This window comes from Amblyomma maculatum, chromosome 6, assembly GCF_055883805.1.
Source record: "Amblyomma maculatum isolate TAMU_Amacu chromosome 6, ASM5588380v1, whole genome shotgun sequence".
NCBI classification, from domain to species: Eukaryota; Metazoa; Arthropoda; class Arachnida; order Ixodida; family Ixodidae; genus Amblyomma; species Amblyomma maculatum.
Window position 1 is genome coordinate 30,499,188 of NC_139349.1, and position 15,618 is coordinate 30,514,805.

Sequence of the window (15,618 nt, forward strand, 5' to 3'; positions counted from 1 at the left end):
GTTTTTACATCTTTGGATGCGACGTCTCCATCTCTCGGCATCCCTGGCTGACCTGGTTCCTTCCAGACCTGGAACACTGCAGGGTTGTTAGGACAGGCCCACAAGGAATGGTGAAAAATGGGGGCTCTGAGCAGGATGGGCACGTATTCCAAATATCTTTAAACATTCCAGTGGCACAACGGACAGGGAATGAGAAGACACTCTGACACAGTGACAACTTCATTATGAAAATGCCCATCTATATATACATGCTGTAGTATATTGTTATTAATTGAATGTCTTGTTGAGGAGGTGGGGCTAATAAGGTTGTGCAGAAGTTCTAAAGTTTCAAGCGAAGAGAATAATGGGGTATTAGATTCAGACTCAACCTAATAGTATCAGCATGTGGAAACTTCAAACATTTTTGAAGTATTTCGAAATTCTAGAATTCAGTAAGGTAAACTTTTGGACGAAGCAGTCGATGGGCCTATGTTCGGTTTCACACCGCCGCATAGTTGCATTGATCTGGATGTTGGCACGCATTGCTCGACAGCGCAGCAGCCGCTTCCAAAACTTGCCCTTCGACTGCTGCATGGTTTTCCACATCTTCAACAAGAACATCATCATCAGCCTGATTATACCCACTGCAGGGCGAAGGCCTCTCCCATATTTCTCCACTTAACCTGGTTTTGTGCTAGCTGCATCCACTTGACCCCTGCGAACTTCTTAATCTCATCCGCCCACCTAACTTTCTGCTGCCCTCTGCTACGCTTTCCTTCCCTTGGAATCCAGCTTGTTACCCTCAGCGACCATCGGTTATCCTCTCTTCACACTACATGTCCTGCCCATGTCCATTTCTTCTTAATTTCTACTAGAATGTCGGTAACTTGAGTTATTTCTCTGACCCACTCTGCACGCTTTCTATCTCTCAATGTTACCCCTACCATTTTTCGTTCCATAGCCCTCTGGGTTGTCCTCAACTTAAGTAGAACTCTCTTGGTTAGCCTCCATGTTTCAGCCCCATAGGTGAGTACAGGCAAAATGCAACTGTTGTATACTTTCCTCTTGAGCGATACCGGTAAGCTGCTAGTCATAATCTGCGAGTGCTTGCCAAATGCGCTCCATCCCAATCTTATTCTTATTTCCTTTTCATGGTCCGGATCTGCGGTTACTACCTGTACTAAGTAGACATATTCGCCTACTACTTCCAGTATTTCGCTACCTAATGTAAACTGCTGTTCCTTCCCGAGGCTGTTGAACATTACCTTAGTCTTCTGCATATTGATTTTCAAGCCTACCTTTCTACTTTTCCTGTCTAGGTCATCAATCATTATTTGCAGTTCATCCGCCGAGTTGCTTAGCAAGGCAATGTCATCAGCAAATCGCAGATTACTGAGGTATTCTCCATCTACCCTTATCCCTAACTCCTCCCATTCCAAGTCTCTGAATACTTCCTCTAAACAAACTGTGAATAGTATTGGGGAGATTGCGTCTCCTTGCCTAACACCTTTCTTTATGGGAACTTTGTTACTTTCTTTATGCAGAACTATGGTTGCTGTGCAGCCACTATATATATCTTCCAGCACTTTCACGTACGGCTCGTCTACCCCCTGATTTCGCAATGCCTGCATCACCGCTGAGGTTTCAACTGAGTCAAATGCTTTTTCGTAATTAATGAATGCTATGTATAAGGGCTGGTTATATTCCGAGCATTTTTCTATCACCTGATTGATGGTATGAATATGATCGATAGTAGAGTACCGTTTCCGAAACCCTGCTTGATCCTTTGCTTGATTGCAGTCTAAGGTTGTCCTGATTCTATTAGCGATTACCTTAGTAAATACCTTATACGTAACAGACAGTAAGCTGATTGGTCTGTAATTTTTAAGGTCCTTAGAGTCCCCTTTCTTGTGAATGAGGATAATGTTTGCATTCTTCCATGGTTCCGGTACCGTCGATGACACCAGGCACTGCGTATACAGGGTGGCCAGTTTTTCTAGCACGATATCCCCCCCGTCCTTCAGCAAATCTGTAGTTATCTGATCCTCTCCAGCTGATTTCTCCCTTTTCATAGTTTCTAATGCTTTCTTGACCTCGTCCTTCGTAACTGTTGGAACGTCTAACTGTTTTTCCCTACCGCTAATCTCATTACGGTCCTGACTACTTTGGCTACTGTAGAGATCTGTATAGAACTCCTCGGCTACTTTAACTATCTTTTCCATATTAGTGATGACGTTGCCCGCCTTGTCCCTTATTTTTGCCTATGCCCAATTTCTTCTTTACGGCTTTAAGGCTTCCCCCGTTCTTTACAGCGTGCTCAATTTTCTCCATGTTATACTTCCTTATATCGGCCACCCTGATGGTGTGTATGCATTTTTTGAAGGCTCCCCCTTAATCCGTGCCAAATATTTCATTGTGCTATAGAACTAAGACCCCTCTTCCATATTTCACCGATGTTGTCAGGTCCTCCTCACGAGCTTGCAGGTGACATGGCCGGGCGTTTATTAATGCGAAAACATTGCTATGTTCACAGATTTCTGTCCGCAGACCACGTCAGCAAAATCGTGTTCGCAGCAGTTGTGAATAACTGAGAAATGGTAGATGTGAATGAGTGGTATCAATCGATAGAGGCTGACGTAATGTTGCTGCAGAAAAATAATTAGACCAATAAGTTAATTAGGAAATTACAGGCAAAAATGTAAAAGTCCACAGCAGTTGTGAGTAATTGAGAAGTGCTAAGGTAGAGGGTGACGTAATGTGTCCGAAATAATTAGGCCAGTAAGGTAGTTAGGTAATTAGACGAATAAACTGCAAAATCATGTCCACAGCAGTTGTGAGCAATTGAGAGGTTGTGGAGGTTAATGAGTGGTGTCAATCGATAGAGGGTGATGTAATGTGTGCAAAAAATAATTAGGCCGGTAGGTTATTTAGGTAATTATTTAGAGGCAAATAATGAATAAGTAAAGGCGAACGCTGGGCGGAGGCTCGACAGGTGTACGTGACAAGCAGTCGGCGTCTAATGTTTGCGCCCGGACTTGTAATTGTAAGTGACTGTAATATCAAACTCGGAAACTCTGATCGTGCCAGGCTGGTGCAAGGGCGCTTCAAGTTGGTCAGCCAACACAGTGTGGTGCTTCGCGAGGTGCGTCCGTTTGACACGTGAAGACGAGGAAAAGACGGTGTACCGCTGTAGCAAGAGTCGAACCTCTTGCTGCTGCCGGTCTGACAGTTCAGGGTTCATGTAAAATATTGCAGAAGTGCAGTGCCTTTCTCCAGCTTCATGAGCGAGGCACACACCAGAGCAGATGCATCAGGCATGTCATCGATAGGGTCGGTACAAGCGACGACTGTGCCTTTGTGTAAGTCCTGATACTCTTTACCGAAGTTTGTGATTAAGCCAACGGTTTTGCCGGTGCATGTGCACGTGGACGACACTTCTTGCAAGAGCGATAGCACGCGCTCCAGCAGCAAAGAGTAATTTTTTTACACAACTCCATCAACTCCATCGGAAGCTGCACCGTCCAGAGATATTATCAAAGTAGACCTCGACAGTATATGATGACCTGTTCAAGAATTAGAACCTTAGCGCTCTCGGGCGTTCCGGGCCACAGCTAGGGCATTCTCGGTGCAGAGAATAAGTGACCCGGAGCGCAGGTCGATAATTGCGATGTTATCAGTTAAAAAGTCTATACCCAGAATCACGTCGTGCGAGCACGTATCCAAAATTACAAACGGCGTAAGATACGTGCGACCTTGAACTGCGACTCAATCGTGATGTACACATGCCACGTGGTGTAATCAAATGGCCACCAGCAGTGCGAATGTGCGGCCCGTCCCAAGATGTGGCTGCCTTCAATTGAGAGTCGCGGCAAATCGCCAATGCAATAAGCACTGAATAGTTGCGTCTGTGTCCGCGAGAGCGGTGACGTTAGTTCCGTTAAGTGATCTCCAAAATATGGCGGTGGTCGGCACAAAGTTTCGACGGCCAGATGCATGGGGTGCGATCGCGGCTGCGACGGTAGACAAAACCCCGACCTCTTGAGGCGCGCGGCAGTCGTTCGGTAGTACCTTATTCGTCGGGTGCGCCAGGCGGCTGTCGTCGCTTCGTGCATCTGCGATGCGTATCGTACGGTCGTCGTGGTAGTCGTAGTCGTCGTGGCCATTGGTTGTCGGGATCGTCGTGGTCCTCGAGGTCGTCGAGGTCGCCGCTGTCGGCGGGGGCGTCGTTGTATGCTTCTTGTTGAAATGGTCGTCGAAACGACGGTGGAGGGTCTTGTTGATTTCGCAGGTCGGAAATATCACCCCCCAAAGCCTCACGCTCTAGTTTCATTGACGAGGGCTCAGGGACCTTTCCCGTGCGGCGGGAGCGTGAGCGCGGTGTGGTGAAGATTAGCGGCGAGGAGACGACGGCCGGTAGGATGCGCGTTGCGGTTGGGTGTGTCGGCGAGATAGTTGTCAATGTCACGAGGACGTTGACTCGACAGCGGTTGTGGAGTGTCGGACTCGAAACCAGGAAGCCCAAGGCGTCGGTAAGGACATGCCGACGGATGTGACCAACTTCACCACAGTGATAGCACAAGGCCGGCACTGATCCTGTGTTCGCCACACGTCTGACTTGAGTGGAGCGGGAACTCCCACTGGTACGAATTGGGTAGGTGGACGCTGAATGCGACGTGGCGGCACACATTGCTCACAAAAAGGCCCCGCGGACTCTGCCGGGCGAGTGCGGCTGTGTAGCTCGCATGATTTGACGGCGGTGGCGACTGCAGGGCATAATCCGTGGCTCCCAATACCTGCTGGAGGCGAAAAGCAAGGCGCCCGTGTGCTGTGCGATGTCAGTGCACGTTAAAGAACCCCAGGTGGTCGAAATTTCCGGAGTCCTCCACTACGGCGTCTCTCATAGCCTGAGTTGCTTTGGGACGTTAAACCCCACAAACCAAACTATTCTAGGCACTATAACCAAACCAAACCAATACCTGCTGGACCTCCTCCCAAATAATTTCAGGGAAAGCAGGAAGTTGGGACTACGGCAAGAGGGGAAAAAAAATTTGCACATTTTTCGCACACAACGGCTCGTATGATTTCGTGAAGTGTGTCGTTGTTGAGAGCTGCTGTTTTGACACAAGCTGCAGTGTAGCTTGGCGAGTACAATAAAATTGACTGAAGCGTATTTCCAATGCTTTTTCTATGTTCGCAGCCTCGGTGGCGAACTGGCTGATAGCGGAAGGAATGATCCGAAAAGTTCTTCCCTCACACCTCTCATTCCTAGATATCATGCAGCAATTTAGATCGCGTGGCAGCTTTAAAAAGTCCTTCAAAACTTAAATGCTGTCACTTTCAATGCTATGAGTATTTTCCGTCTTCTTTAATGCAAAAAATGCATACATGCGAGAAATTAGCACTTGTATAACAATTTATTCCATCATTTCACTTGCCGACCTATGTATGGGTGACGGGGCCCTCGTCAGGCAGAGACATCTGCATTTTGCCCTGTCATCCAAGAACAACTGTATCTGAAAGAATGCTACAAATGAATAAAAAATAAGAATAAATTATAAAGCGTGTTCGATCCCGACCGCGGCGGCTACGTTTCGATGGAGGCGAAACGAAGTGGCGTCCGTGTGCTGTGCGATTTCAGCGCGTTAAGATTCCCAGGTGGCCTAAATTACTCCGTAGCCCTCCACTACGGCTCCCCTTTATCTCTTTCCACTTTCACTCCCACCTGTTCCCTTACGGCGCGGTTCAGGTGTCCACAGTGCAAGTGTGACAGATAGTGCGCCTTTCCCTTCCGGTGAGCCAATTATCATTGTTATTATTATAAAGCGCACCTTCTTGTCCTCGGGCATGAATGAATCGGCGCGTCGGAATAGTCGCTTCATTTCTTCCACAAAGCAGCGATATTTCGTTTGAATAGTATTAGGGAGTTTGAATCAGAGTCTTGGCCCTCTCTTTGCGTACCATGGTCGTGAAGTCTTAGTTCTGTCTTGAACCTATCCCAGCTGGTCAGCGACGCTTCCCTGTTTTTGAGTCATATCCGCGCAGCATCATCCAAGGCGAAGTATACATAACGAAGCTTATCGCGGTCATTCCATTTGTTGAGAGCCGCGACTCGTTCGTAGCTATCAATCCAGCCCTCGGGATCTTCGTTCGGGAAGCCATGAAATATAGGAAGCTCTAGTGGTTGGTGCATCCCTCCTGCAGTAACTACTGGGGCAGCCTGCATGATTAGCGCGTCTCGTCGGTTTGCAGCGTTGTCCGGTTGAGAACCGAACTCAGGATCGAAGACGAGGAGCCGGCGACTGGTGCGGTGAACTGGCGGTGAACTGGCGTGATGTCCGCTGAACCGGCAAAGCGAGGGTTGCGCTCACGGTTGTCCGGGGGAGTTTGGTGCATGGGCCGCACCCCGCACCTCCACCAGTTGTCAAGACGTCAGGAACGCCTTGAGAGCACATGACGTTCACACCGCGGTCTCTTTAAATCCGGAGTAGAACGGAACTCAAGCGGCGGCGACACTTGAACCGGGAGCGGAGCTTGAGCCAGACTACATCTTCGTTTGCGGGTTGCTGACTAACACGGGACAATATTGATGCAGCGAAAGAGAAAGTCCGCATATGTGATGTAGGCAGGGATGAAGTCAAATAATGCACACATTGAGTCTGTATACCCGTGTGCTCGCTTTCATTTCCTTTTCAGAGCCGGAGCCGACAGGAGTCATCCTTCGTGTCTACTTAGCATGTGGGATAAGCATACGAAATAAATCAAAGGACAGTTTCTCCATTTACGATCGTAAAATGTAATATATACTCGGTTAAATTCGGTGAAACTGGAGAATGATTTGTCCTCTTCGCATTTTGTAACAACCAGTTCTGTGGAGAAAATATAGTATCTCGTTTGAAATTCGGCGGCGGCGCGAACGAGCGCGTTCTTCCCCGGACTGAGTCCTCCGTCACCCCTTACTCCCCGCTTCCTCGTAGAGGCGTCGTGAGAGCCGTGGTGGAGATGAAAGCTAGCTGCTGCCGCAGTCGCGATCGCGAAGCGTTTCACCGCTTCTACAACTTCGAGTAATTCTTATTTGCTGTAAGTACTTTCATGCCGGTTTCCCTTATATCCGATTCCTTATCTGGTGTTCGTTATGTGCTGCCCTTTTCAGTCTTCTCGCGAAAATTGCATATAACAAAAACCTGGATGTAAGGAAATTACATCCATTACATGTAATGTAGTTACACGTAATGTAATTACGACAATGTTAGCGTTCTTTCATGATTCCGGTACCGTTGATGCTACCCCAACCAGGCATCGCGTATACATACAGCTAGGTAGATAGTTTTTCTAGCACGATATCCCCGCTGTCCCTACACGTTTTGATTACGTTAAAAATCTACCACATTTTTCGCCCAGACGGCCATAGACGTCCGACGGTCCACCGACGGACGTCCGTTTTCGGACCTTCGGACATCCGTCGGAAGTCCGGTTATGTTCGATATACGTACAGCGGACGTCCGTCGGACTATCGTTCGTGGATCCGGATCGCGTCCCACGGACGTCCGACGGGCAGCCGGAGGCGGACATTCGGACGTTTCCCGGAACATGCTTGCAGGGCCCGCTATTGGTGTAAAAACTTGCAAATAACATTCGTGTAAAGCTCAGCAAGCATGTGCCATGGAAATTTCAGTCACATACTAGTGCTCAATGCTTTTGTCGTGAGAGTAAAGCAGACAATAGAATATGCAACAGGTTCAAGTTTCCTGTTGTCTGCTTTACTTTCACACACAAAGCACTGAACAGTAGTGTGCAATTAAAACTTCTATCAAAGAGGCACTTATGCTAGCTGAGCTTTACACAAATGCACCATTCCTGAAAACATGCTAAGTGCATAGGCATACCAGCATGCGAGGTTGTAAAAAAAGCATTTTTTGCTTTATTGCAAAAACTGCATGCATAAATAGTCTACACTAAAAAAAATATCGATGTTAAGGAATGGCATGGTAAAATGCAGGCAAACTGGAGTATTAAGAATCTACTTGAATAATTTTAATTAGCCTTGGCCGTGACAGCTCTTCCCTTGGGGAGGTGGTGGAGGAAAAGGTATTTATTGAAACCTAATATTTCGGAATTAGCGAGGAGATGAGCGAGTTCTCTGTGGGCGGCCTCCGCAGTCGGGATTCCAGGAGCAGTTACTATCCTGTGCATTTGCTCGATCAGCTGTTGCTGGTCTTTCAGGCCTAAGATGGAAAGAGCAGGCTGGGCTCCTCCTGCAATAGAAAGGAAAATGAAATTCAAGTTATCTGTGCTGAACTTTGATTACACATCTCCAAGGGCAACTGCCAGTTTCTCTCAATTGCTTTTTCCAGATGGCACTGTACGCATGCATCTCCATTCAGAACTGTCACATACTATATAGAAAGGTCATATAACTGCAGCAAAACCCATGCAGAACAACAAAAGATACAAACATAGTTTGACCAGAACCTGGCATTCAGTATTTTAATGTTTTTATGTCGTCTTTTTGAACATGCCACTCTGACCAAACATAACATGTTATGCTTGCTGCTATGCGCCCTCAGCAATGCCCAAGACATGGAGTGCACATGCAGAGAAACTAAGCATAAAGGATGCTGTATATGAACATAAAGCACAGCCAGAGCATTGCAGTATTACACAGGTACGCATTGGCGGCAGAAACCTGCATTTTGAGCGGTTTAACAGGCAGATTTCTAAAGTCATTGTTCCTGCTCTGAAAAGAAGTGATCAATAATAACATCATTTAAAATTGTTACCTTTTTATTCTGTAAACTGCACATTTCGCTGGTTTCCATGTACCCTCTACCGAAGACATTCCCTGGGCGTGTCGGGGGTATATCGACATCAACATCTAGGCTACAAGCGTCTAGAAAGCGTCTCCTTAGAGCAGCTGCGACGAAGTAACTTATCTGATAACATGCAAGCTGCTGCAGCAGAATAAAGATAGACATTTGACATGTGGCTAAAGCCCAATGTGGAAGCATAGCCCGCCGCAGTGATTGCGCAGTGTTCATGCTTCTACAAGAGTTAAAAGTAGTTATTTGTTTACCCACAGCGCTATATGTGACATTACAATAGCAAGGCTTATAGTTACACAAAACACAAAAATCTGACAACCACAAGCTCTTGATGTATTACCGGTAGCATGCAGCATGGATGTTAGTTACTGAAATATGGTTGCATAATTCTGGCAACCAGCTGTGCATGTATGTCATGGATTTCTCAACTACGCACTACAAATTACAAAAAAAAAATAATGGTATTTATAAATGCAGCCAGCTGTTCACAAGAAACGTAGCTTTTTTATGGGGAAGGTAGTGGGCGCCAAAGAAACTGCCCCTGTAAAGGCGCCTAATTTGCCCCTATGTGATATCGGGGACAAGTGTGTGGACTACACAAACTGCAATCAAAGCACATAACTTTCACATCGACCAGGAAACTCGGACCATACTTGTCGATGTGAAAGTTGAACGTTAGTTCTTTCATGTGTGCAAGAGAAATAAGGTCACAATTCGTTTACATCGCGATTCTAGTCCAAAATCTAGACATACTGCCCAGAGACTTTCACCCCCACAGTATAAGCCACCACTTGGGTAAGAGATTAGTAAAAGAAGTGTATAAAAGACATTAGTGCTGTTGGACAGCCATAGCTATAAAAATGGTATTGACATTGGAGTACTGCCTTAAGGCGGGGCCTAGGGCATTACAAAAGCAAGAGTTAGTGTCCGCTGGTCCTCATTTGAACGAACAAAAAGAGGGGGGGGGGGGGAGAAATCTACCTCAACTACATGTTTTGAGTGACACCAAGCCGCAGAAAGATATCACACAGTTTTGTGGAAGATTTGGGAGCGCTTTGCTGCTTTTTTACAGGATTGGACAAAAGAGCTCACCATCTTCAGAAAGGCACGTTATATAGAAATGAAAATAGTGAATTTACTGCATCTGGCCACAACAACTTGCACAAGGAGAGGAAGATGAACTGAAAATTTTATACATGAATGTACGTATTTACAACAGGTGAAACAATGACCATGATCTATGCCGAAGAGGAAAGAGATCAAAATCTAGCTCAGAACGAGTTCTCCAGGCCGCGGGGCCGTTTCATTAACTTCGGGACTCCGCCCACATTTCTCATCCCCAATGACAACGAACTCACACATGACTGGCTAACAAACATTTTGGCATGTCTTTCCACTTTCATAAGTTCTTCACCCTCTCCCTAATACAAGCAATGCAAAAGGGACAACAAATTCGTTTCACAACAAACGGAATTTAGAGAATGGACCTCGAAATGATTGGCTCACTAGGTCACATGCCAAACTCACTCCCCTAGGAAAAAAAAAAAGAAAAAAAAAAATTAGAACCCATCAAAACGGTGTCCCACGTGCGCAACCATTGTTGCCCAAAGCTTGCATCCTTGGCGGCTCCTTTTACAGGGCAATTATTGCAATTATTGGCGTCCGAGTCAGCACCATTGCGGACCACATCAGAAGAGCCAACCCACATCCTCCCGCTCCGCATCATACCGTCACTGTTACACACTTGCCCTTTTTCAACGCCGCCATCTCCCACCATTGTTGACATCCAGGGTTGGAATCCTCAACGAGACCCCACTCAGCGCGCCTGCACTGAATAATTGTCGTTTTTATGGGCTCCCCAACAAGGAAGAGGGCCTTACACACTTCAAGCTGACAGTGTTTTTTCTTCCAAAAGCAGTGCTCGTTTCAAAGCTGTGCTGCCTCCGGGTGATGGGTCCAGTCAGCGTACTAGGGACCCCTTAGTTGTATACTGTTCGTAAAGCTCCTTAAATAAAAATGAGCCCCCTACATGACACAGCAACGAGAACAAACTGCCTGTCCCCGCGTCTTCGAGTGCGACAGCAAAGTCCTCGGAAGAGGGGACTTCTTTCCCTCTCTGCCTACGTTTCCGTTAAGCACTGTAGCTGCTGTAGCTGCCTCTCTGCGCGTCTCTCCGCCTCCTGTCCGAGGGCAAGTGGGAGACGGCCGCAGCTGGGCATTGAACAGGTGACCCAAAAAGAGCAGACTAATAATGGTGCCTAGCATACCCACCGATCCCTTACAGAAATCATTAAAGAAATGAAAGCAACACATCAGATAACGCTACAATGTTTCTAAGTGCAAAGTCGACAACTCCAAGTCATATAAATATATGTACATCTCCGCACATTAACTAGACAGAAACAGTGCAGAGTAAACTAATAATTCCGTGTCTAGCAACACTATTAAAAGGGGATAAAGGCCACGGGGGGCTGCGATTATTAGTACCGTTTTGCCTTTAAACTACAATAACATACTTGTTGCAAGCTTAAAATCAAAGGTTCACACCTGTCCCACCCACAACAATGGAACACACATCTGACTCAAGTCTGCAGAGAAAGAGCAAGCTAGACTATTGCAAACGCACCCTTGGTTATTTTTCTGGCATTTCTGAGGGTGAAGAATCTGACTTGTCAGTAGCATGCATATGAATAAGAATCCTATGACAGTAAATGCATCAGATTTTCTGGAGTGGCTTTTCTTTGCTGACCACATATGAGGTGAGCTATAATTTATCCAACTTGGCCTAGGTTTATTCTATGAATAGCAAAGCTATAGCAGGTACACAGTCGTCCACTCAGGCTGAAAATGCGAGTGCGTGGCATGCACTTTTTGAGATGCCACTGCATCCATCGCAGCTGCACACCGTAGCGAAGAGGCAGACAGCGTGAAGTACCAGCCTCTAGTCCCTCTACCACCACTGGGGTCCCAAACTAGGGACCCCTTGTTTTTGTCAGGACAGGCCCCCTCAGGGTCAGCTAGTGAGTAACCTCCTGTATTGGTATCTGATGGCAATGTTTTCCACCACCACCCACAATACGCAGCTGCGCATCATAGCAGATGTGCAGCAACAGCTCCTGGTCCTTCTATGCATAAGCCACTTTGCCTTGATGCATGGCTGTGACGGATGCATTGCTATTTTGCAAACTGCATGCCACACATTCCATTCAAGCTAAGAGTGGACGACTGTGTAAACGTAAAATACTGGTTATTTACTTCAATGGACAATGACAAAAAGTAACATGGTGGACAATGTAAAAAGAATTTGCTGCATAAAGTTTGTTGAAACCAGCTCTACATCCTACATGTAAACAAGGTAAAACCTTAATGTCGAAGGGATGTCCTGTGTGTTTAAAATCATCACGCTCAAACAACTTCAACACTGACAATCATGATTCAATATTTTAATAATATAGATAATGATACAATACTCACTTTTAGCCATACCAAAGAAATGAGAATGCAAAGGGATGTTGCTGTTTTTCCCCCGTGGATGACAGTTTTCCATGTTCAAAGTGCTGCTTCCTGTTGGCCTACGAAATCGGCTACAGCAAATGGCATCTGAAAAATTTTTGGAAGCCTCATGCTAGTCTTCAACGAGAAAAGCATTGCCGTACAGAATCGGAACACAAATACTTTTACAATACACTAAAAGCACTAACTGCGGTGCTGTTTTTAGGATGACTAGGTAGAGGTTTTGCTGTAGCAAGCCAAATGTTAGCCTTCAATAAGGAAAGCATTCCCATACAGAAATAGAACACAAAAACTTTTACAACACATTAAAAGCATCAATTGCACAAATGCTTGTAAGATGACCAGGTACAGGTTTCTGCTATAGCCCACATCATGTGACCAGCGGTTATCAGAAGCCTTGTATGTGAGCATGATGCCCTAGATTCAATTTATGGCTATCACTGTATTAACAAGCATGGGTTTAAAGCTACTTTAATATGATAATCTAAGAACATGGTAAGAGCTTTCAGTGCGAGACATAAGCTCAGTATCCATGCACTATAAGGTGCTGCATGGCTCTAGTGTAGCTTTGGCATTATCTCGCTGTCAATAATGCAGTGAAGTTCTGAGGAGCCTTTGAATATCTGTAAGGACACAGCAACAACAATTTTGTTTTCATCTCACTTTTGCTCAACTCGTGCTCTTTTTTCTTTTTTTTCTTTTTTCTTTTTTTTTTTTTTTTTTTGGAGCCCGCGGCTTGCATGGCCTTTCAGTATGCCTGTTTTGCATAAAAGAAGGCGTTGCAGGCACCAGAGCTCACAGCCCAACTTTATCGCGGCGGCGGTATGTCAAATTCGTGCCAGAACAGCGCAGAACAACGGGTCAAGAAAAAGACAAGTGCTGACTTTTTTTTTTTTCTCTTATCTCCTTGTCCGGTTGTTCTGCGCGGTTCGGTCCCACATGCATAACCAACGTGCGCAAGGTGCTGTCCTGGTTTGTCAAAGCTGAGGGAGAGTACTAAACCTTTAGTTATTTAGTAGCTACAGCCGTTCCTTCTAGAAACTGTAGTTGCCGTAAAGCTCGAGAGAGAAAGATCAGCGGCTGTCCATTAAAAAAAAAAAAAAAAAAAAAGTCGCGACGTTTTCACAAGTGTAGGCATGTCGCACGATAGGCTCGAGGAGTGCAAAAGTTTTCTCGTATAGTTTTTACAACTCAGTACGTTGCGCATGGTTAACAAATTAACTCCTTTAAAGCTCGGGCAGGCACTCCTTTATCAGAGACAGAGAAGTTGCGCGGCTTACTGGCGCAGCGTCCAGTAATGCCGAGAAAGATGGCCCTCAGACTTGAGGCTGCACTTTATTTAGTCGGCGCGGAGCCATCCTGTCAGTCTCGCCAAAAACACTCGACCGTTCGGCTGCTGTATCCTTACCCAAAAGCTCACCACTATCGGTGCATCGAAAAGTTCCACTAAAGAAACAAGTACGGTGAAATACTTACTTTGGAATCGGCGGGTGAACAAAGTGTGCCAGCCGCACCAAGCCACAGCAAAAACAATGCTAGCAGTGCATTACAGCCGTAGGTATTTGTAACTGCGCAGAAAATGCAGAACACCAAAACGTGAAGCCATCTTCCATGACTAAACTTCAACTTGTCAGGTGGATTGGATTGGCTCATTTCAGATTTTTTTGAGGATAGGTTCGGTTTCGTTCTTTTTGAGCTTGCTGCTTGCTGCGTCTATTCAGCCACTGATTAAAATTTCACCGAAGCATCATGATAGAAAAATGTTTAATGGTCATTTAACTTTTAATCAAAAATTTTTGATGGAAGAATTCAACGATAAACATGCGGAAAATAAAAAAAAAAAACTGTTTAATGGAAACGCTTTCTATCGCATCGATTCGCTCCGGCATCACATAATGCAGACTTGACGGTATTACTGATTTATACGCAGTTCAGACGAGCACGACTACTACAAACTATATCACAGCTGTGTAAAAGCAAATCCAGTGGCGGACGTACGGCGGCTGTCCGCTGGGCGAACGGATTCGACCATCCGCTTTCGTACGTACGCCGGAATTCCGGCGGACGTCCGAAATCGGCCGCCGAGTTGCGGCCGAGTTCGGTTGTCCGTCGGACGTCACTGGCCGTCTGGGTCACTTTGTTTGCGAGGCAAAATGAGACCAGGCCTATTTCTAATGAGTGCAGCCACACGCAACTGCTTCTAGAGTGTTCGAGACTGCCGCATAGCTTTTTGTCGCCTTATTTCGAAGGTTCCTAGTGCGTTTTAAATTGAACGTCGAATACAGCGGCAGCGGTTCTGCGCAAGCACTATTAATATAACCTCCTCGGGTCTGCCTTATGGCGACTGACGGGCACGTTTGTTGCTATGGCCGCCGACGAGTTCTTCACTTGTATGCTGATGTTTATTCTTTCTTTTTTATCTGTCAAGCGCTTGGCGGGCAGAAGTCGATCCAATAAAGGGTTCATGTCATAGCCACCTCTGTCTGCTTGTTTATTCTCCACGTCGTTGTCACCAAAGAATGGCAAAATTAAAACCTATTTGATACAACGTTTCCAAGAAATTAAAATTTTAACGCATGCCTGACATTTTTTTCACTGGCAATTTGTATAGAATTGAATAAAAATATTCTTTCATTGTTCATAAGAACTACACAAAGAACACTTTTTTGATTTTCAGCTTTTCAGAGTACCGTCCAGTGTAACTTAAATTTAATTGGGGGATGACTTGTTTCGAGCCAAAAAATGAAAGATGAAAGGTGCATGGTGTAACCTCGCTCACCAAATAACAAAGACAGACCATCTGCACATGATGCACTTTAACCTTCGTACTTAAGAAAGCTTCCTTATGTCATGCATACGGAATTTACTAACTTCCAAAGAATAGGCCGAAGAGTAATCTGATTTGATATTTTCTGACAGACAGCACCGTGTACATTCTCTTTCTAAAGGAGAGATGGTGTTATATGCTGGTATACAGAATACAAAATTCTGCATATGAAATTTTCGCATGCATTGTGCGTATCATTATTTCTTCAAAGCTAAACGAGAGCACTTGTATAAAAAGCGTATTATTTGGATAGAAACACAATGCATGCATACATGTCAGGGAGGAGACGATTGGAACAGAGGTCGACCTTTGGAGACCGAAAAATCCCAGATGCTTAATATTTTTTCACAGCTTGGGTCCTACCACAGGGCCGCGAATGACGCGGTGTCTTGAAACAATATTTCCTTTCTTTAAATTAGGTGTCCAGACCCAAGCTGACCGCACTGCAGGCGATAGTGGCCGCATTCGCTCGGAAAATAT

The 15,618-nt window shown here is 45.7% G+C and overlaps 1 long non-coding RNA gene across 1 annotated transcript; it reads right to left on the bottom strand.

The window, feature by feature from the left end:
• Positions 1–7,733: 7,733 nt before the first annotated feature.
• On the bottom strand, positions 7,734–13,940 carry LOC146185383 (uncharacterized). The gene is made up of 3 exons (XR_014707793.1): positions 13,788–13,940; positions 12,273–12,398; positions 7,734–8,231 (listed from the first exon to the last, which is right to left on the bottom strand). It is a non-coding gene; the product is annotated as an uncharacterized LOC146185383 (long non-coding RNA).
• Between the last annotated feature and the right edge of the window lie 1,678 nt (positions 13,941–15,618).